This window comes from Pteropus medius, unplaced genomic scaffold (genome assembly GCF_902729225.1).
Source record: "Pteropus medius unplaced genomic scaffold, Ma_sr-lr_union100, whole genome shotgun sequence".
Classification (NCBI taxonomy): domain Eukaryota; kingdom Metazoa; phylum Chordata; class Mammalia; order Chiroptera; family Pteropodidae; genus Pteropus; species Pteropus medius.
Genome location: NW_024340696.1, coordinates 3,618,713 through 3,643,901, shown reverse-complemented (window position 1 = coordinate 3,643,901; position 25,189 = coordinate 3,618,713).

The following is a 25,189-nucleotide window of genomic DNA, read 5'->3' as shown; positions in this document are numbered from 1 at the left end:
AGAAATGCCAGGAAATATATTTAGGATCTATGTAGGATGGAAATATATGTATTTTTATTGTTAAGTAGTATTTATGAGAATGCTATTTTTTCTTTCCAATTGACTAATATGTATTTAAAAATATGTTGACATTGGCTGAATTTAAAATTTTTGGTATTTTCATAATTTTCAAAGATTCAGTGAGAAGCAGGTAGCTAATGGAAGTTTTCTTAGATGATATTTCAAAGCAGTGACCTTGAGACAAGCTTAAGCAGGCCAGAGATAGTTAACATGCTTTGATAGAAATGGATGTGGATTTGAGTTAGAAAAGGGTCAACAGTCAAAGAAAGCAGACAATGAAGTCAAGTTACAGGACCGTAGGTGGTGTCTCTATAGGGAGAAAAGGCTGAGGGACTCAAAAAAACAAGGATTGCTAAAATTAAAATTTTTTGGCTATAATATAAAATAATATATCTCTTCTATTGACTCAAACTTTTGATATCACCTTCTGCCTAGTTCACAAAGTTGGAATGAAAAAGAGACATGTTTAAGAAGCCAAACTCAAAGCAAATAAAAAGACTATATCAGAAAGGAGAAATTAGAGGAAAACATTCACCCCTCCAAAATTAGCAGATATGTTAGAAATAGTGTTCAGTTCCCCAGTACATAAGGAAACAAGCCTTAAAGATATTGTATTAGAAATTGAAAAGTAGATGAGTCAAACAGTCTGGAGGAATTGGGGACATTCAGGTAAATGACTGACAAACACTCAGGATAGACTCTTCTCCTTAAATTGGTTTCTCTCTGTGCTTATCTCACTCATTCTGAATTACTGGATTTCTGAATCTGTGTACAATTCTGACATCTGGGTTCTTTTGATGAGTGGTTTGCATTTAATCTAGCAGACAACAGGGCACAATAGAGACCTTTGAGACATAAGGATTTATAAGTAACAACTTTTGCATTCAGGTTGCTGGAGTTTCCAAGATAAAAACAGAAAATGTCTTTCTGAATATTTGGATTACAGGAAAAAAACATATAAATTAATAAGTGAAACATTTGAGGGACTGATTCTCTCTTCCCCCCACCCCCCCACTTTCTAGTGGAGTATAGCACTATTTTTTTCACAAAGATAAAAACATCATTTTCTATTGAATGGAACAATATGTTTACAAAGAGAGCCAGCTATTCTTTTAGTTCAGAAAATAGATTTCCTGGACTGTTTTCTCCGTGGCAGAGAATTTCTGGTGAAGTTAGGGCAGTGGTGAGGAGAAATAGGCCAGTTCCTCATGAAATAGTGGGAAAGAAGGCAGATGTTTTCATCTGTCTTGGGTGATGCTCTATAATGAAAGACAGACAGAGACGGAGAGACATGACAGAGAATTAGAGAGACAGAGAGAGACAGACAGACAAGGAAGAAAGGTAGAAGGGAGGGAGGAAAGGAGAAAATTTTTGAGAGAGTTAGTGACACTTTAGAGATATATATTAATTCCCCTTCTTTAACACTCTATTAATATACACTGATGTAGGCTCGAATACCATTTTTTAATGTCTGGATTTTAAAAGACAACAATTTTTTTCTCCTGGGAGCACAGTAATTGATTCAAACATGACCTGCCATTGGCCCGACCTATAACTTCAGTTCATCTTTCTAGATCAGAGTTTCAAATTAGCGGCAATTTTCGTACCGTGAATATGATTAACTAACTGGTTTCTCAGCATAATAGGGATTAAATTATGTTGAAAATCATCTTTTTTTCTTGTGTCTGGCAAACTGCTGCTGAGAAGTCTCTTCCTATTACTAACCAGGCATTACTTTTTCTGGACTATAGTTCACCTGCTCAAGCTAGAAAATACCACTTCCAATCCACAGTCCCACTGTCATTTATTTGTCTTACTTTTCACTCCTAAAGACAATGACATGCCTCTCTCTTTGCATAGCCAAAATTTACTCAATCTCTTTTGCCTTTCACAATGTATATCACTATCCTGATTTTAGATTTTTTTAAAAGTATATCTTCTTTAACAAGATTTTTGCTGATAAGAATTTCAGATTTCTTGCCTTCATGAGATTTTGTCAGATACATATTCTAATCTATATCCATAGGAAAAAAATAAAAACAACTAACTAGAAAATGAATAGTCACATGTAGTCCTTCCATTTGGGATGGTGGGGGTGGGTTGAATGTATATTTCTCAGCTGAACTCACTAAACTTTTAAAAATCATATGTCCCACTACACTCTAAGCATACACCTACCCATCCTTCCCCCTATACATGCATATATTTTAAAGTACCCCACAGGAGCACTAGTTAGGTGGAATAAATCCACCAACATATTTTGTCATACCCTTCCAAACATATCCTAATGATTTGGTTATATATCCAGATCAGATAGCCATTTCTGGAGTAATACAGTAACACATAAAAATAAAACATAATTTTACTTATAAAAATTATATGAGTCTGGGAGTGATAGGTAGATCACACAATTTTTCCTACCATGCAGGAATTCCCATGGACAGCCATATCATGAAAAGGCGACTTTATATGTAGTTGAAAACCACCAACCCTTTTGAAAATGAACACTATTCCTAATGTTGGGGTTTTCTTTCTGAGAAATTCATATGAGAGGCATATGTGGTGGAAATTTTAAGATAAAGAAGAGGAAAAGGGAAAAAACTGTTCTACTGAAACATTTAAACCTATTACTTGGAACTAATAGTTCTAAATCATGAGGTAGCAGAACTTTTTAATAACAACAGTAGGGGTATGAACCAAGGCAGTATTTTTAACCTAAAATGCCAACAAATAATGCTAATGCCAACTACCGCAGCAGTGGTCCTGAAAATTTTTCACTTCAAAATTACAGCGCCACCCACTGCAAAATGTGTAAGCATAACTTCATGACGTGCTGTTTTCACTTGCTCACATCCCTTCATTCCTTAACCTCTACCTACCTTTTTCCAACTTCTCCCTTTTTGACAAATGGTCTTTTCTCTCACATGGTTGATTGAAATATGATTTTATTATTGACTGTATAAAAAGTTTCTTAAGTTTTAAAACTTGAATTTGATAATGTCAAGTAAACTTATAGGATTGTTTTCAATTTTTGAAATATTCCTATTAAGTTTATTTCAAAAAAAGACCTACAAATTTTCCCCCAATTCAGACTGGTTATGTGTGTTTCAAACCTTGTCTCTATTATATTATTCGCCTCCTGTGCTAAGCACTATGGAATATGTTCACTTTACAACATGGACTTTGTCCACACACACTTACATCAGTTTGCCAGGTGAGGGCAGGTCAAGGGTAAGAAGAGTCCCAAAGCCGTATCTACACCAAGATGATTTATAAAAACACTGCTATACGCAGATGTGACTGCAGGCCCAGAATTACATCTCACTGAATGGAAACTAAAACTATCTCTCATGCAATTGTCCCTGAGCTGAATTCCAAAATTGCCCATTGTTGTCCCAAGGCTTCTTGACATGAGCACAATGTGACAGAGAAGTTGGAGTGGGAAAAAGCAGTGATAGCAATTGGTTTTGCTTAAGGTATTTTCCTTTTGCAATTTTTCAAAAATATATAACCCTGTGAACACATGATAAGAGTGCTTCTCAGGGCCCATGACCTTGAAACCTATGCTTCATCTTTTCTACTGTGAGCACCGTGCCTTTTAGATTTTTATTGTATAGGAGAGGAAAAATATTTTACCCTCCACCTTTCTAGGTTCTTGGCCGAGAACCTTCTGTAATAGTAGACAGGTTATCAGGAGAAAAACAAACAGAAGTTAAATCACATGTATACCTCCTGTATACTTCGGACACACCCAGAAAAACTGAGCAACTCTCTGAAATAGCTCAAGCCATCACCTTAAATACCATCTACAGCTAAAGACGAAACATATTGGGAGGGAGAATTATGGGAGGTTATCAGGAAAAGCACGGTAAAAGAAGATATGGTTGTTATACAGATTTAAATCTCTGTCTTGTCCATTGATAAGAGTTTCTAGAGATCCTCCTCTTAGTCACCCTCCTCTTTTTGATACAGACAGACAGACACCCTTACAAATGGAGATTTCTCTTATAAATGTAAAGTTTTCTAATAAAAGGGGAGCTTCTTGGTTTTCAGAGCTTCCCTTGTGTCTGCTGTTTCCTAAAAAATTAACCAACCCAGAATAATCAATATGCAAAGAGCCATATTCTGGAGTGGTATATTGTGTTCTTCTTTAAATTAAAGCTTTACGGTCATTATAGAGTTTGATAGAAAGCTCCCAGACCTACACTGACTAGTTCCCAATTCCTAAAACCAAGAACGGAGAGCTTAGAAATGCAGAATTTTAGCAAGATCTCTAGGAGGGTAGAGTCTCAGTCCTGCTTACAGCTGTATCCCCAGTGCCCATACATATTTGGAGTTAGAATCAGTATGCCAGAGACTTGTGAACAAATGAATGAATTGCATCTATCCTAATTTTAATTCAAAGTGCCTGGCTCTCTGAAATTCATTTATCTATGCCCCTATATTAAATCTTTCTAAAATAATAAGTCCTTTCATCCTTACCACAGCCATGAAGAACCTGCAAAGTAAAAACTTGTAGGCAAAGATGAATGTTAATATTAGAAATATATATCTAGAATGAATCAATGAATTCTATTGAAAAGAATAATATGATAAAAATTAGGCTTGTCAAGAAAGGGGGAGATATCTAAAAGTCTACTTCTTTTTCTCAGTCACTTTTAGGTCTTTAAAGATATGAAATGACATTTCTTGATGTCTCCAAAAACCTGGGAGACAGATTCTTATCTACTTTTAACATTGAAGAACAATAAGGCTGAGAAAACTTAAAATGATTTGTTCAATTTCTCAGCAAATAAGTAATAAAACAGAATTTTACTGAGGATTCTGATTTCTAAACCCATTATCATGCTTCCTAGCATAAATAAAACTTATGGAGGGCATGGCAAGCAAATTCATTATGTCATCAAGTCTATGTTAAATACAATCTTTTTTAGGCTACTAATAAAATGACCTTTAACTGGATTTGCTCCTTCTGACTGTACTTTTTTATTTTTTAAAAGGACTTTCTCTTCATTGGGAAGAGATATTAATCTGGGGAGAGATGTATTCATTAGAAAGATATATCTATGTTACTTCAAACCTTAGAGACTTTTAAGTTGCAGGATGAGGTAAATAAAACATTTCACTTGGAGATAATAAGTAGAATGAGAAAAAAGAAGAGAAAACAGTAGGGAAGAATGAGGAGGGCAGAAAGCCACTAAGGAGGAACGATGTGTGACTCAGAATATAGGGAAGAAAGAAAGCACAGAGGACACATGAAAGGAGGTCGAGAGAACATTGCTAATGGTCACAGATCTTTAGAGGAGATTATCCTAAACACAATAACAGATGTAACATATTGACATAAAATTACAGTTCTCAAAAAAATTTTCTTTCAAACTACTGAGAATAACAGCTGGAAGGAGGAAGAGACAGAAGAAAACATACGTTTTTCCAAGAGATAGTGAATGACATGCATAAAATAAAGATCACACTAGCATGAGTGATCAAAGAGACAGGTGAGGCCAAAGAATACAAAGGCTAGAGCAGAGCTGCAGCTCAGCTAACATGTGTAGTGTGCTGACTGCACGCTCACAGGACTTTCACTCCTGGAAGTAAAGGGCCAGAACATCATTCCCTATAATGCTGTTGGAGAAACTGAAGCCCAGCGTTTTCTCTTTTAATTGTATTATACAGCTTTTTACTTGTATTTAAATTCTGCTTGTGCTTGTTTTAATTACAATTAAATTACAGAACATACAAATACACACACACATATCATTTTTAAGAACAAAGAGAAGGAGCATTTGATTGACTGAAAATTGACTTTGCCAGCTAGTTACTAGAACTCTTCAGGCAAATTTCAATGAGAGTAAGAGCAGGGTAGGTATCCAGTGCATAAACTCTAACCATTTTGCATTTTCTTTATTTCCTCCTAGCTCTATAACTCATTGAAGGATGAGCTGTGTAATCTTTCACCAAAAGCCTAAAACAGCTCAAAGAAAAGCATGTTAGAATACAGTAGGCCAATGAACAATGGGTGGGTAAAATCCTTTCATACATGATATTTGTGTTAAATGCACTTTATTTAAAGCTGCTACAAATCCTTTTAGAAAGTAGGCAGAGTACAAATTATGGGTTAATATACAGGTTTGTCTGGGAATCAGAAGCTCCACATTACAGCTTTACTCTCACTTACTGTGTGAAATTTGGTTTCTGCTCCATATGACTGGATTCCTAAAACCAAGAATTGAAACAGGACATAGAATACAGAACAATGAACATCAAATATTGACTTATGAAAAGATACATGACAACCTTCTTTAATTTATTGCAACTTGGAAGCTTCTCTTCTTGCTGTTCACTGTCCGCACTGGGTCTCCTAACTTCTGTTACCCTGTGGATCTCCCACTCCTCATCTCCAAGCAGGAGCAAATTTAGCAAAGACTTTCTTCTACTACATAAACAGAGTTTATGACGGGAAACTTGGGATATTTGTTTGCCTTTATTTCTTTTTTAATAGCTTTTTTGAGTAAGTGAGCAGAGGGATCACAAATACCAACCTGGCCCAATAGCAATCTATGTTTTCATGCCAGTCTTAAAGGCCTTTAGGGGAATCTATTTCCTTTTGCTGTAAAGCTATTTAAGTAAAGGCCCTATCTTCACTCTTGACAACCCTGTCAAAACAACGGTAAAATATATTGCATTTAATCATTAGGAAATAATAGATACAAGCCTAGGGAACCATAAATGAAATTCAGTGTTAGCAAGACTTCGTAATAGACCATATCTTGGGCATTATTGATTTTTTTTTCCCACAAAATACTCAGTCCAGTCTTACATTCAGAAAATATCTAAAGGTAAGTCCCACTATTTTGGCTTTTAAATTAAGGTTAAATTCACATCTCTTCACTTACTCTTTCTAATTCGACATAAATTTACTGAAATCTAATATGCACAAACATTATGTTAGGCATTAGAAATGCAAGTATGAATAAGGCAGACTCCTTAACTTAAACAGATAGTTGGCAACTAATAGTTGAAGATGCAGAAAAGAATATAAACAGAAATTCACCAGAAATAATTAAGGCCAGAATGAAATACAAGGTGAGACTATATTCAGAAAAGAGGCAGCAAATTAATTCATCTTGGGAGAGAGAGACAAGGAATTTTCTTTGAAAAGGAATTAGTCTTGTAGAAGGACAGGTATTTCCCCATGGTGAGTGGAAGTGCTTCAGGAAAGAAAGGTGGAGGGGGCATTCCAGCCAGAGAGATCAACCCTAGCAGAGATGTGGAGGTAGGAGAGTTGATAGAAGATTTAGGGAATGATGGTAATTTGGTATCGTTAAAGTAAAAGGTTGCTCATCAGGGACTTGCAGATGGACACATACCAACCTAAGGATCAGAGCAATGATGACTCATACTAACTTTAAAGCAGATTTAGTAGACATTTATGGATTTTTCTTATCCAGCATTGCCTTCCACCCCATTCTGGCTTTTTATTCTTCTGATAATAGCACTACAGTTATCCTTCAGAGACCCAATGCTTTCCCTCTGACGGTCAACATGGTTCAGGTGAAGAAGGTATCTCAACTTTTGCTCCAAGTGTGGGCATGTGAACTATGTCTGTCAGCCAGGACATGCCACTCTCCTGGCAACAGGACTGGTTGAAGAATGAATAAAAGCAACTCAAGTTTGTTCAGTGAAGATCTGCTAGAGGGATGATCAGTGAATGCAGTCTAAAGTTAAAGACGGACTGAGTAATGACTAAATTCAGGCACACCTTAAATCCAGAAATAAACCTGAAATTTTTAACAAGTTGAATTTCTTTCAAGTGCAAATAAAAAATAATAATAAAGTCCTGATAAAAATATCACATAATTACATGTATTTTTTACACATATATTTTATATAGATCACCTTTAGTCAGTCAGCAGAAGGATAGACTGTCATAAAAGAGATTGGAAAAAGGAACATTAGATAGCACGCTAGTGCTAGGAAAGATATAATGAGGGCCTATATTAGGGCAGTGTCCCTGGGATTGGAGGATGGAGGCCTTGCCTCTTGCATTATTATTTTTGGATTCTCAGCTCTCAGTTCAGGTCCTAGGACATAGAGGGTACTCAGAATTTACTGAATGAATGAGTAGGGTATGAATTCAAGATAGAGAACCTTATAAGGGGTATGGATAATGGTGAAGAAAAGGAAGGAATTGAGTTTGATGCTTATATTTCTAGCAAGGACAACTGGATAGATAGTAGTAAACTAGGATGAGGAGGAGAAGCTAATAGGGGTAAGGTGTGATAATGGCAAATGAAGAATACAGTTTGGTATGTTTTGTAGCCAACATCATTTTTTTTTTTTTTTTGGCTTTTATGTTATTCTTCTTTCTCATATGCTTAGAGATTTAAAAAAGCAGAACTTCACATACACCTACTTAATTCTTACACATCCTTTGAAATATATACCAAAAGCAATTTATCCACGGAATTTGACCCAATGTTCCAAAATGAGATGATATTATTTTAACATAAATCCTATAATATTTTGTAATTATTTCTTTTACCACATTTCTCATATGTTGATTTGTTGCATATTCAAGGGTTTTATCACCTTAAGTTCAAGAGCTGTGCTTCATTCTTCTCAGTATCTCCCAGAATTCCTGGAAAAATGTATGGCAATCGAAGAGTCTCACCAAATAATTGTTTTAAAAATTACTTAGAGATTTTTCAAGTTCTGAGGATATTACTAAGCATCCTTTTCAAAAAGGAGTTAATTAAACCCATATATCTCACTTTTATTTTTAAGTGTGAGTTTTAGCTTAAATTATACTGAGACCTACCATTCTTACTACTAAAAATGTGCTCCCTTAGCATCCTAATCTTTCTTATCCTGTTCTATATTTTTTTCTAAAGTGCCATCTATATAAAACATATTTTTCTTTTTAAGTTTTACATATTTTTATTGTCCGCGCCATTCAATTACATTATAAAATTTATGAAATTGGTATTTATTTTATTCATTGAGGTATTCCAAGTTGCTAGGATTGAGACTAGTCATAGTAAATACTCAATGATATTCGTGGAATAAATGAATCAAATAGGTGTCATTTATTTATTTTATTGGCAATCTGTACTTACTAAGGCTCCAACTTTGCCTGCTTCCAGTGAGCACCATTCATGATATAGTATATATGAAGAGCATCATTGGAATTGCACAGAACTTAGCTCTTGGGGTTTTTAGGAAATACTCTGCCACCAAATTGTAAATTCTGTGAGACCTGGAATTTGTGCCTGTTTTATTCTCTGCTATATCCTTGGATCTTAGAACTACTTCTAAAACATAATAGATATTTGTTAAATTATTATTTAGTGATACGTGGATGAATGAATGAATGATCGAGTACAAAACTTCACTACAGAATAGTAAAAGAATGTAACTTTTCTAAGGTTTAGACATTATAAATGTAAGACTAACTGTCATTAGCAGAGTGAAACACTCGAAAAGTCTCCTATCTATTTTCAGTCAAATAATAGTCAAGATCAGTACAACAGAAATGAAAGTTTATGATTCAGTCGAAAGAGTGAACATCAAGAAGATCTAGCCATAAATTTAATATTCTTCTTTTCCTCATTCACTGAAAATATACTTAATCAATTCTAGCAGTCACAAGTAGAGGAAGAAAGAAAAGGTAATATAAAATTTATAAAATGTCTATTTTTGAGCACAGATAGTGATCAAAAAAAGAGAGATTCCATGAGCGAAAGCTACAAGAAATAGAATGAAATAGATGTTCATTGTATGCTGGCTCTTTGATACTCTCTAGTGTTTACCAAAGAAGGCTGCGAGTAAGATTGACAGCTTTTTAATTTTAATCCATAAACACAGAGAAATCCTAAATATGCCACACCAAAACCTCTGGAAAGGAAAAGGAATATACCATGCAGTACAAATGATGATACACACACATATGCAGGTGCACACAAAAACACAAACACACATACACAGTAACAAACTATTTAAACTTAATGTCTGAATTTTAAATAAGAAGAGGACTTTAAGTTTCCGTTCATGCTTATTCATGAGGAGGTTGCACATTCATGAGTAGACCGCAGTCAGCTAAGGAGAGTTTCAGGGGATGCAAATTTCTGTTTCAGAAACTAATGTAATGCTGGGAAGGAATTGTGGCTTCCGGCTTTTTACTCTACACCATTGGTGTGGGCCGTGGCTGATGCTGCTCCATCTTATACCCTGCCAAACGCCACATTCAATTTCAAGTTATAAAATTATTCAAAGCCTGGACATGAGCCAGGTAGCTAGCTTCTTTTCAAGCTGTTGTTGGGTCACTGGTCTTTCCATAGTAAATGGCATTTTAAATGTTAAGCCTCTCTGTTATAGGAAATTTCTAACATTCCTGCAGTAGACAGAATGGCTCCCTAAAAACATCTGTGCCCACATTCCTAGAACCTATGAACATGTAATATCATGCAGCGAAAGGGACTTTGAGGATGTAATTAAGGTTAGGGACCTTAAAATAGAGAAATTATTCTGGATTAGACTTGTGAGGTTAATATAGCCCCAAGAGCCTTTTAAAGCAAAACTTTTCCAAACGAGGTCGAAACCGAGTTTCTTTTGCTATTTTTTTCAATGCTGCCTCTTGAAAACATATAATATTGAGGTTCACTTGTGTCTGTTTAGGATACACAGATCTAAACAAGGGCATTACTAATTCTATTAGAGAAAAAGTGGTAAAGAATGGCATTTGAATTCTTGTGTTCTGTTTGTATTTTTTCTTTATTTGCCTTTTAATAAATAACAATTTCAAAGGCAGCCTATCAGAAGAGAGAGTGAAATCGTGATGGCGTATGCTCTTTTTTGGGTTAGCAAATGGTGAAGCACTGGTGGGCTCTAAAAGGAATCAGCTTCTTTTGCATATGGTTGCCATGCTCATTAGCAACAAGGGAGACAGGAAAAGACCTTGGAGGATCACATGTGGGAGGGTTTTGAAAACAGATTAATTGGATCTGAAAATTAACTCTACTCCTTATAACCTGTATGGATTTGATTCAATAATTTAAGTTTTCTGAATCTATTTTGTCTCCAAAATTAGTGTAATAACACCTAACTCAAAGCTGAAAAAATGAAATTAATGAATGTACCTATGGCCCCTACTAAGGGTTTAATATTCGACAGGCATTCAATAAACATATTCTTCTTTTTTTTTACATATATAGTTTCTCATTAGATTGTGTAGACTATATATATATAGATATATGTGTATGCAGACATACACACATACATACATGAAGGTGACTTTCTGTATGTATTATAATTTAGAGCTTTTTGTATGGTTGCTTAATAGCTTTTTAAAGCATTTTCAGATCCATTCAATTTCAAAGAGTAAAGAAGATAATAGGTGATGAGTTCAAATAAGTATATTAATTTGAAACATGAAATAGTCATTTTTGTAAGTATAAAATGATTATTTGCAATTATATAGTTCAACCTGGTGTATCAGAGTATAGTTGGGGAGGGAGTAGAGAAAGGACACGTATTGGTTTCTGAAGGATCAACAAGATCTAGATACACAGTAGGTGGGGAGAAAAAGTCTTTCCAGGGAGCCAGTATATGCCCTATTCACAGTAAAAACATTTGGAGTTGAATATGCCCATTGCAGCTTGCCCGGTGTTGCCAGAGACAGAGGCAAAAATTCCACCCTCAATGCTCATTTAATATATTCAAATTCCATGAAAGAAAATGATTTTATACTTATCAGTAGCCACTTTAATTACTTTTTTATTCATTCTGGGTCACTTGTGAGCAGCTCTCTGGGTACTTGATAGAACAGTATAAAGTCAGGGAGCTCTTGTTCTTTATGAATAATCTTTTTATTCCTTGGACAGTCATTTTATAAAAGAAGACTCATAACCATATGGACTTTAATTCCATTCAAGTTATCCACCTCAATTTTCAGGGTGCAAGGTGTGCTCAGGTATCAGTGTAGGGCTCTAATGTCTCCAATAGAATTATCCATAGGGAACTATTTGGTGCATAACTTAAATCCCATGATGCAAATCAAGATGAGTTTCAGATTCAGGTCTGCAGTTTATAGTTGATGAAGAAATCTGTCATATTAGGGAAAACGTCCATGCTGAGAATGTGCTGTGTTGGAGTGTGATGAAGAATAACAGACTTTGGAGTAAAAACGTCTAGTGTGAAATGGTGCTTTCACTTATTAACTTGGACAGTTAATCTTTTTATGCCTTGATATCCTTGTGTATAAAATACAGATATACAGATAATATCAAGTTAGACGAGTTCATGGTGAACCATAAGTTAATATTTATAATTATTCCTTATGAGTGGTAAAGCAAGGCAACATACAGGTTTGGTTTGGTAAACAGTGAATAAGTAGTTACCATGTACCAGATGCTATGTATTAACCACTACAGTGCTCTGCAGTAATACAGATGCTAATAGCATGCTAGGATACCAACAGATGTACAATCACCCAGTTTTGCCATTAAGAAGATTACAGAATCTATTTACTGGAAAAAATAAAAATAAGCCTTTCATATAAAGAAGAGAGGGAAAATGCAGGTAAAGAGGACTGAGAAAAACAAGGAAGCTGGAAATAAGAAAGTGTGTTCTGGAAATCTCAGTGAGGTTTCTCAGACTGGAACGTGTTCCTTCTTGCTGCTGTAACAAATTTAGTATCTCAAAACAACACACTTACTATCTCACAGTTCTGCAGATCAAAGTCAGGGTACAGCATGGCCCAACAGGGTCCACTGCTTAGATTTTCACAGTGCTAAATCAAGGTAACAACAGATCTGTATTCCTTTTGGAGGCTTTGAGGATAAATCTACATCCAAGCTCATTTAGGTTGATGGACAAGTTGTTTTTTTCTACTGTAGGACTAAAGTCTCATTTCCTTACTGGTTGTCAGCCAGGGGCCAGTCTTTGCTTCAAGAAAATGCCTACGTTTTCTCTCATGCTTTCCACTTGACTTCCTTTACCCTTTTACCTGTCCCTCATAGCAGTAGTGAATCAAATTCAAATATGTCCAACTTTTCCTTTTCCCACATATCTCTGCCTCTAGCCAGAGAATGTTTTTAAAGGCTCATTAGGTTGGGCTCGCCTGAATAATCCAATACTCTCCCTATATTAAAGCCTTAAACTTAAAAAAATAGTTATACAGTCTCTTTCGTCAGGTAACATAACATATTTGAAGGGCCTCTGGATTTTACACAATCTAATAAGGTCACGGACATCTTTGAGGGGCTGCTCTGCCCACTGAATGGTGAGTCTAGTGTGAAAAAACTACAATGTATGTTTATGGGAGGCATACACAGGAACTAGATTAAAATTGATGAGAGACCACTAAGGAGTTTTAGATGAGAGTGTAATGGGGTCAGCCTTCTTCTTAGAAAACATAGTACCTGCAAGTAATAATGATAGAAGAAAAACTGAGAGCAGAGACTTCCGGTAGAAGAGTCTTATAAAGGTCTAAGGAAAAGAAAATCCTTCAGGAATCCTGAAGGGGCTTTGCTGGCTGAATCTGGTTCAGGGTGTCTCACGAGGTTGCAGTCAAGATGTTAACATGATTGTGCCATCAGAAGACTTAACAGGGCCTGGAAGATCAATTTGCAATATGACTCATTCATGAGGTTTTCCCTTGCCACATGGGCCTCATCATCAGGTAGGTTACAACTTGGCAGTTGGCTCTCGTCTTGCTGACTACCATCCACTTCATGAAACTGTTGAGAGTTTAAAGCTGCTTAAAAACTGTACCTAAAATATGGCAAATACTCTGAAAATGTCATCTGTTATTATTAGTTAGTTAGTTAGTTAGTTAGTTAGTTAGTTAGTTATGCTGTAATACTGTATGAACAAATTACTAGGGAAGGCCAAACAAGGGAAATAATGATTTAGATGGCTGAACTAAATGAAGATATAACAAGTAATTGACATTTAGATTAGTGCTTGAACTTAAACAGAAGAAGAAAATCCTACCTAATAGGAACAAGATAAACAAAAACACTCATTTTCAAATGAAAGAAGGCTATACAAAATGGATTTTTTAAAAAAAAAAAATCTAGAAGTTCATAGGATGTAGGAGTAGAGAAAAAAAGTCGAAAACAAAAACCAATAAGATAAATTGAGATCAGATTTTGAAGAGTCACACCAAGGCATCCTCAGAAAACATATAGTGGTTTAGTTTGTTGAATAAGTAAATGTAATTGAATTGCAGGGCATATATTTATATATAAAAGGAAGATGAAGGCTGTAGGCAAAAGGCAGGGCCAAGTCTTTAGGTTTAGACATCAAACGGTATAATTAGGAGCTATTGATGATTTATTGGAAATTGTTATACAACAGGGAATTTATTTTATCAATACAACTTTTAAAAAATACACTGAAATTTTGTTTGAGTTTCTCATGGAGTTAATATACTTGAATATTTATTGTAACGCTGCTTTATTTTATTATCATAGATAAAATTATTTAATATTTCAGGGATATTTATTGAAAATAAGAGCTTAAAGTATTAAACAACCTGTATAGTCCTTTTGGTAACTTGATTCTGTAGTGTCCAAGGTAACAAATGATATTTGTTTGCAACATCTCTTAATACTTATTATCTAATTAGAAACAACAAGTTGAGCCTGTCTGGACGGGATAAAATATGGCTCAAAGCTCTGAAAAGTCATCGAATCCTCCACAAAACTCACCCGCTCGTATTTTGCATATTTCATAATAGAGTAAATATATGTCTCATTACTCTTGTAAACAAAGAGTTAAGTTGACAAACATCACAATTCCCTTGATAGTAACCCTGCAATATATGTCACACTGTCTTTTAAATTATTTTGCTACTTCTGACAGAATTATTGTTCACTTTACTTGTTTTCTCATTAATATAGCCCCATAAACTCAGATGCAAAATGGAACCTCCCTGACAGTGCCTCTGTATCGCACAATTGTGGCTATGATAAAGAATTTGAGATACAAACTAGTCTCAACTCTGATCCAGAATCAGAAACTTAAAGAGATACAGTCTTTTACACAGTTAGTGAGATGGCCATTTAGAAACTCGAGGCCTTGTTCTTTTTTCACAATGCCTCTGAAATGATTAATATATTATATAGGAATGAAAGTTATAGGTTATTATTGAAAAGAAGTGTTAATTCCTTATAGAAATATTTTAAGCAATAAAATCACATTAATGTAGTTATGGTAGTAGCCATTCTTTATTTTACATTAAAAAATGTAATATTTTATGCTCTGATGACAACCAACAAACTTCACATTGAGCTAGTAAATTGCATATTACAGTCCGCTAATTGGGAGTGATAGAATTAGTCTAGGAAAAGTAAATGCCATGAAGTGGGGTAGCAATAATTTCATCTTGTGCTTAAAAAGAAATAATTTTGAAGGAAAAAATCTAATATTGATTTCTAATTTCTCTAAATATATATATACATATACATGAAACATAGTTTTCAGACTATACAAGAGGTCTTTTAAGTAAAAAATTTACAAACTATATGTTGACAGTTGGTTCATCACTGTATAAAGGGAAAGACAGTATAATAGAGCAAAGGATGATTAAAAGTGGTTGAGAGGTTGAGAAGTTCTAGGGACACAGCAGTGGCTGTGAAGAGAAGAAATAAAGTAATCTATTACAAATATGCAAATGCAACATTAAAAATAATAGCAGGTTACATTTTACAAGGATACAGGGGAGAAATGGTATTTAATATATACTTATTTACATATCATGGAGAAAAAGCATAGAATGATATAGATTTATATTCCTAAACTTCAGTTTTATTATAAGGTAATTGGTACCCGCAGTAATAAAAGAGGTCAGCATTTTGTTTCCATTTTATTACTACTCTCTGACAATCACAAAATATAGTCTAGAGTTCAAGTTATTTACTGAAAAATGCCATATATATGCCATATATGCCATATATATGGCATTTTATATATATATATACACTCACATGTTTAAATGTTTTTCCTTTAAAATGGAACAAGTTTGAAATTCCCAATAACTTATCAGATGCAGAGTTAATGAACATACTTGTTACTCATTCATTCAGTCAAAAATTTAAAAATTTTTCAAATCAAAGCAGGGATGAAACAGAAGAAGCATTTTCACCCAAATTCGTATGTTGAAGTTCCAAACCCAACGTGACTGCATTTGGAGATAGGGCCTTTAAGGAAGTAATAAAGATCAAATGAGGTCATAGGAATAAGGGCCTAATCTGATAAGACTGGTGTCCTAATAAGAAGAGGAAGAGACAGAACTCTCACTCTCTCTGCCATGTGAGGGAACACACCAAGACGGCAAGTTTGTATGCTAGGCAGGAAGAGAGCTCTCACTAGAAACTGAACTCTGCCAGAAACTTGATCTTGGATTTTCCAGTCTCTAGACCTGTGAGAAAATAAATTCCTGTTGTTTACACCCCTAGTCTACAGTATTTTATTATGGCAGCCTGAGAAGACTAATACAGTAATCACTCATTGAGGAATTTAAATGTGACAATAATTCTTCAGAATCATAATGAAATGATATATCCACATCTGTAAGTTGAAATATTAAATCAACCTTCTTTTACAGATTAAAAAATCAATAAAAATAGAAAATGCATTGATAAACATATCTATTACAGCTTTAACATTTTACTTGTCTTTCTTATAAACTATTTATGTAGAGATGTGTTTATAGATAATGACCTATCTAAAAACATCTCTGCTGTTTTATAAAAGAAGTAAAATAAACAAATAGAAAGAATATTCAGTTAATTATTTTTTAAAGTATAAAATGTAACAATTGAAACAAGAAATAGAGGAGGTTTGAGCTCATTTATTATAGGAATCAGCATTATATTTTAATTTCATCAGCTTTGGCTGATTATAAAATCTTAGTAACACTATAATTTTAATTATATTACTTCCCCATGAAAACACATTTAGGCAGTCCCCAAATTTTACACATTATATATGACTACTAAGCTGCTTGTGCATGAAAGAGAAGTCTTACACAAATCCCTGAGTATTTTATAATATGTTAACTCTGGAAACAGGTTATCCCTGAAAATATGGTATGTCTGTCATTTGATTTTTAATCAATTACTTTCGAACATTTAAATACACATTCTTTGAGTAAATTTGCTATTATCTATCATTAGGAAAACCGTAAATATAATTATTCATCCAATTCATTATAAATTATTGTTTGTGATATGATCTATAATCTTCTTGAACTTTCTGTCCATAAAAATGGAATACATGTGTCACTTATGGTATTATTAAAGTATAAGCAACATGTCATATACTTCTTTCTTGCCTTCCATGGAAATTTCTCTTTGAGCACTCTGATCTCTAAAGTATAAATAAATATAATTGCTTAAAATTTACATTTCTCAGGGACATTTGTTTTTCAAAATGAAGCAAAAGCTTTAGTCAATGATTCTCAGAAAGGCATACATATAACTCTCCAGGGACATCTCTGAATATCCACAGTAGAAAGCAGGAAGCCTTTTTCTTTGTTATCAATAATGTGCCACTGTAACATGATCCAACCCAACTGCTGCTTTAAATAAAAGCTGTGAGGTGGTGCAGGCCTTAGGCAGAGGAGGTGGCTGGGGCTGGAAGTGTGCAATGGGAGAAAAAGTGCTTGCTCTTTACTCTTGGAGTGCAGAGAATTAAAGAAAAATCAATAATAAGATATACAGTTAAACAAAGTCAATTAAACAACAAAAAACATCCCATCTTTTTCCATGAAAACTGTGATTGTAAATTAGACGGTGCTTTAACTTGCCTTGTAAACAAGAATAACCTTTTTTAAACTGATGATATAATTATGTCTATGTATAGCATAACAGTTAGAATGTTTTTAGTTGTAAGTAACCCCTAAATGAAACCGAATGCCAATTGTCTTAAACAATAAAGAGAATTAGCTAGCTCGTACAGCTGGCAATTACAGAGGTAGGGTGTACTTCATTTTTATTTTGATCTAATTATGTCATTTAAGACCCAGTTTCTCTCTGTTCCATCTATTAGTGTCCATCTTATTCTAGGACTTGCTCTTCATTTGGTTCCTCAGTGGCTGTGCATGCCTTTAGTTTTGCCGTCCAAACCTACAGAGAGCAAGCTCCTGTTCTCCAACCTTGGAACAGAAATTTCAGTTTTCATCCATTGAGGTGCTTAAAGATGAACCAGTCCTTGTGGCTGTGGAATACCGTGTAATGATTGACATAGACCTAGGTTATACTTGTTTAGGCTAACCAGGGTTCAATGCTTGAAGTTAAGCATGAGGTCAGTCCCATCCTCTCTCACATTCTTTAAAAAATAGAACAAGATAGATAGGGCAGCAACCAACTCTTCACCACATACCATATGTACACAGTAGTTGGTACTACTAAAAAATTAGTTGAGAGAAATAAGTGAATTAAACGGAATGTATTAACATAACTGGATTTTACTATCTTTCCCTGCATAGTGAAAGGTAAGTAGACAGTTTTGATACTTTGTTAATATTTCTATTGCCAATGAAAATTGTATGTAGATACCAGGTTTAGAACCAGGGCTGACTCTCAACATCGAGGGCAAAGTAATTCATTACTACACTACTATTTCATCCTCTCAAAAGTGGAAATATCGTCTTCCTGTTGAAGTTGCCGAGAAGATTAAAGGAGACAACGATCCAAAGTACTTCAGCAACTGAAAAGAACCATTTTTTAAAACACACTTTTTAAAAATAGTCAGATACCATTTTGTGAAATCATATAAAAAATGTTGTGTCTTCAGATTTGGTAAAATTAAAACACTCCTATATACAATGATATCACTTTTATGGCAGATTTTAAAATCTGAACACTTGGAAACTAAAGCTCTAAAATAGAACATAATGGCAATAAAGTAGAATACAATGTCTACAATTAGTTTCAAAAGGAAACTATCTTCCGAGATGCTACATGCATGAATCACACACGATTTCAAGAAAATATATCTTGATGGTAATAATTGCATCTTTTTCATTTGGTTAAACATGGTCAAATCCAGAGGAGAAATTAAGATCATATAGGTAGTTACTTTATAAAAAAATATAGAATACTCAGGAAATTTCTCTCTGAACACTCATAATTAGACAATACATTGGTCCAATTATTTTGGTTTCCATGTTTTTTCAAGAGTCCTATAAGCTCTCTTAGCTCTGTTAGCTGATTTTTCTTTAATTTCTTCATTTCCAGATTTAAAAAAAAAAAAAACTTTAAAAAATATTTTAAAAGTCCCAGAATAAAAAAGTTATCTCAGAAGATATGAGGATAATCCAATCATATTGTAACTGGCAATTTTTACTCTTTTAAATAAATTCTTAGCTCAGAGTTCATACTAAAAGTAAAGAAGTAAGGAAGAGATTGATTTATCCATATACACTGGTCTTTTGTTAAACAATTTTAGATGCACATTACTCTGAAAAAAATCTATAATTTAATTTTAGCAAATTACTAGTTCTTTGGCCAACACTTTTACAAATAATGTGCTTGATTATCTGTGTTAAAATTTTTTATTGCATATAAATCATATTCATATGCGATGAATAATAAACAGACCAATTTTCCTGAGGCAATAAGGTATGCCTTGCATTGAGCAAATATGGCTAAAAGCATACTCACTTTCATTTTTCATAATTAGACTTCTAACTTCAAGATTACGGCAGCTTTGACATTTTAGAGAATGTGGAAGAACTTTTTCCTGTTATCTAAAATGCCTCAGTGTGATATGGAGAGAATTTACTTTGTCCACAGATGCTTGCAGTAAGATAGTAAATGCACTCTAACACAATTTGGGATGCTAATGCATGTCTTATTGGAATTAAAAATAGTGTAAATTGTGTAAATTGTGATTTATACATTTAAAATTTTAAATTACAAATTTAATACTTTACAAAGTTACGCATCTCTAAAACAACAAATGAAGATGAAGCATAACTTTATTTCAGAGATGCCTTCTTTTAGATATGCTGGTTAAGTGTGCAGTCTAAGAATCATAAAGAAAAGATTTGAATTCTAGCACACTATCTCTTACGAGCCATGAGAAATTGGACAATTTACTAAGCATACCAAATGAAGATAACAGGTTGCATTTCATAAGGATGTAATTAAGTTTAATTATATCTAAATATAGATATAGTTAGATGATATAGAGAGAGATAGATACAGATATAGATATAGATATTGATATATGCCCTGGTATACAGTAGGATGCATAAAACATAAGAACTGGATAATAATTATAGTTTTATTTTGTCCGATAAACAAAAATATAAGTATTAGAAAAGGCTTTCTCTAAAAAGTGGAAGGAAATAGGCAAAGTGACTTTGAAGATAATCTATATCACAAATTAACTAATTTCCTCGACACCAAAAAACCAATTCATTTTTATATTATTGCGTTCTAATTATCCTCTGGGAATGGGAGACTTGTAAAGTGCTAAAAAAAACTCCATTCTCTCAAGTTCAGACTGATCTGGAAGCTATATTTCCACAAAAATACTAAAATACCATGCTGTAATAGAGGCAAGGGATTGAGAGAGATCAATTCTGACTGGATGATTTGTTATTAATAATTTTCACAACACAAAGCCATCTATTGCTATACTTCTGTCTTTGAACCATTCTTCCGTTAAAGACTATGTTTTTTTATTTATAGGAGAACCAATATAGGAAGGCCAGTGAAGACCTTTTGACAGTTATAAAAGCTTCAGTGCATCTCATACTTTGAGAAAGTTTATTTCTGGCACATTTGATTACATTTGCCATTTAAAGGGAAAAAAGAAAATATTTTAAATGTTTTTTACTTGAATTATTTTATTTCTGCACTTTTTAATATAAAATCAACTCCACATGTTTTTAAAATTTAGTCCACATTAAAAAACATATATGGCTAATAGGAAGATAAAAGGAATCTTAAAATGCATTTTTTATGAAATCATTTAAACAAATTATTTAAGAGCACAGATGATTTTTTTTAAACAACAGATGATAGACCTGGGCTAAAATGGACCCAGTCTTAATCTCTGTCTCATTAATATTCTAACAAATTATTTAAACTAAATTGTGTTTTGAAGATGTTTCATGTTGAAGTAGAAATGCTCAGCCCAAAAGAAATGGAAAACTGATACTTGATGTTCGTAGAAACTAAAACTCATTTTCCCTCCAAAGCTTTAAACAAGCTGCTTTTAAGGAGCAAAGAATTATGATTTTGCATTTGTGTGATTTTTCTTTAATTTGTTATCAACAGAAGCACCATTTTGCAACAGAATGTGTCCTCTTTTGACCCTAGACAGAATTTCTAAAGGGTCCATTTTGAAGCTTTCTCAAGTTCAATAAGTTAGAATGCTAAGTGGCATTTATAAGCCAACATCAGACAGAAAAAAAATTTTCCTCTTTCTGTTAGCTCCATCAAAAAGATTATCCTCTACTGCAAAACCAGTCAAAAAAAGTGAGAATGAATCAAATGCAATTTAACTTGAAACAGGAATGCCTGCACGTCATAAGACTAATTCTAGATGATATTATTTTTATAGAAATTTAATAAATTAATATTTAATGTAACATAGCTTTTATTTTTTTATATTGATTTTTTTTTCCTGAGGAGTATGTGAATCCAGTAAGATATAATAAGTAAATAATGCCATTCCTTTGGGATTTGAGTAGACTTAATCTGTAGTTAGTGAATTAATAATGTAGTGCTACCAGAGAACATTAGCAAATGCCTTTCTAGTAAAAGAGTAAACAAAAGTAACATAATGCCATGGAAATTTAGGTAGCTGGTTTGATTATAAGAGCTGGGTGTCAAAATATTGAGTGGCCAAGTGATGCCTTATGGGGATCTTTATCTGCCTGCAATTGTTGTGCCATGACCAATTATAAGTGCTGTTTGTAGCTTCAACATAAGGGACAGGTACCCAAGAGATTTAACACCCAAATTGATTAATTCACCCCATCTTTAGCAAATTGCAAGTAAATTGATTTGGCATACATAGCGGGAAAGTCTTAATGCAAATGTGGCCTTCTCTATTTTCCTGTGGAGTCCCTAATTAGAAATGACATTACTATTATATTAGTAAACAAAACCTAGAATAGTCATTTTATCTCCATTTCTGAAGAACAAATATTTTATCATGCAGTCTCAACAGACTGATGCTGTGTTGGACTCCAAATCCAGCCCCAAGGGACATCATTTCAAAACAGTAAAATCTGCAAGACTCTAATGATAGAGAAGTGGTGACTATTTACATCCACCTGGCCATGAAGCCAATGGAGACACTTTTTTGCTATTAATTGACAAAAAAATATCTTTTGTTGTTGTTACTGTTGTTATCCTTCTTCATAATATAAGAGACCTTCTTTCCTGCAGTTGTAGGCTCTGATCTTTACACCTATGATCAGAAAAGAAAAGGTTTCTTTTATTTGCAGCTTAGTTAAAAATTCTGGGATGGGGGAGTAGAGGTGGCCCTATGACTTTAAGTAGGGTAGAAGTTCTTTCAAAGAGAAACAATAGCCAATTTAAAAAGTTCTTCATACAATACCTGCTATATAGCAAGTGCTTAATACATGTTAAGAGAATATTAATATCGGTTCTCTGTTAGAAGAATGGAGAGTATAGCCATGTGTGGAATCGGCAATCAGAAATTTTAGGTTTTAATTCCAGTTCTGATGTTAGGAACATAATTTGGGTAAATTGCTTTTTCTTTCAGAGCTTCGACTTTTTCGTTTGTAAAATCATCTTCAAAGATATTTCCTACTCACTGGAGTTTTCCTTGAGTGAGATAAATTTTCTGTTTAACATACAGAGCGGGGCCTGGCCTATTCTAGTTAGTAAACACCTATTTGATCCCCTTGCCCCTTTTTTGAGTTTTGGGATATCGACCCAATTCTCACATAAGTGGTGTGACCTTAGACAGTCACCAAAACTCTGTCTCATTTTTCCCACCCATCTAAAGAAATTGCTATTCCTTCCTGACTAGACCATTTTTTAGATGAAATGAAGCAGTGCATGTAATAATACTTTGTGGAGTTAAAAGCCCTTTTAGATACAAGGACTTATTATAGTAGATGGAAATTGTTCCACTTTCACTTTGTCACTAGAGACCTTTTAAAAAGCTAACAATAACTCAGTCAGCAACTGGAAATTATAAACTAAAATATGCACTCCAGGTTCATATAATTTGATACTATTCTGATGCTATCTAAGATTAATAATAGATCCTAATGTCATTATGCAAATTAGTAATTCTATATAAGTAGATGGTTAATGTGATCGAACCTACTTGTAAGGATTAAAAATGACCAGAAGTAAGTACGATCATAGCTAAAGCCTGCAGATGATGCTTCTGCTGGAATTTGAGAAAGCTTTCTCCTAAAATTAAGTGTGCAAGAAGACTTTCAAGTACATGTAGCTGAGCTCTTCATCCATTTCATAGTTCTATTTACATGATAAATTATTAATATCTTCCTTTTTATCATATATGTGTAAAACAGGAAGGCCTGTTCTTCACAAATAATACTAAAAAAAGAAAAAAGAAACTTTAAAAAAGAGACTATTTACTATGACAGGGAAGATTCAGAAATTAGTTATTTAAATAGGACCATGGGGGCACATAAGACTTTTACTTAATCACAAGAACTTACTATTTTAAAGCCTATAAGGAAGATGCAAAAACGTATTAAACCAGAATGTTCAAGGCCACATGTCATGATTAACCATTATTGAGCAAATCTATCTCTCATTTGAAGAATTCTCTTCAAGGAGAATTTTTAAAAGCATCAACTGAAAGCAGTAAATAATTTATTATGTAGAAGAGATTCTAGAAAAAAAAGGTGATACTTGGCAATGAAATTTTATGACCAGGCTTGGTGAATTACAGCAGAAAAGCAAGGCTGTCTTCTCTTTTTAGAATGTTTTAATTCTATAAAACATTCTTTCAGGAAAGTATTTCTGTCACTGATCCACTATCCAAGCTACACATATCACATGAGCTGTCCTTCTTTTATGTATTTGGTTATTTAATCTGCAACATATTCCTCTGCAGCATTTCGTTGCTGAAATAGACCTATATTTAAATTAAAAGGAGGATCTTGGAGATGAAAGATCATTGGTGAGAAGTTTGATAAGTTCACCACATATCCCTAACTGGGAGGCTGCAGACATACAGAGGAGAGACTTGGTGGAATCTGGTAGAAAATCAAAACTGGGGCAGACTCAGCCTGAAATTTGAATGTGTACCCCACCCCACATATGGATACCTTGGTAGAATGTACCCTTTACTGGGTAGAGGTGTTTGAGCTCAATCTCTGGCCTGTCATTGGCTTACTACAAGTTATGCAGACACTGGGGAAATCTCTTAAAAAAGGGAAAAAATGTAAAAAAAAGAAAAGCCCCCCAAAAAATCCAGAACCCCAGTGGCCACACGATGCAGGAGAGACAAATTCCACGGGCCAAGTGAGTTAAATACAAACAAAGAAAAGATAGCCATGTAGAAACAGTGACAATCTCATGTAAACAACAAACACAAATCCGGAATTGCTATATTATTTAAAATGACTAATTTTCAACCAAACCTATGAGACATCCAAAGAAAAAGGAGTGTAATCCATAATTAAGAGGGGAAGTGCCAGTGAGTATAAACTGTCTTTAAATGGAGCCAAATAATGCATTCAACAATGCAAAAGATTTTGTTGACAAAGATTTCAAGTCTTCTGTTATAAATATGCTCAAAGGTATAACAAAAAATATGGTGAAAAGACTCAACGAATAGGGACTATCAATAAATAAATATATTAAAAAGAAATACAAAATTCTAGAATGAAAAAGTACAATAACTAAAATTTTTAAAAATTACTTGATAGGATTCAAAGATGATTCAAGATGGCAAAAGAAAGAATTATAGGTTTGAAGACAAAGAAACATAAAGGAAAAAATTTATTTAAGGTAAATAACAGAGCCTCAGATATCTATGAAGTATATGAAGCCACACTGGGGCACAGTTGCTATATTTTATCAAAATTAACTCAGTATTAATCTGAAGTAGACAATGATAAATTAAGATGCATATTTTAACCACTAAA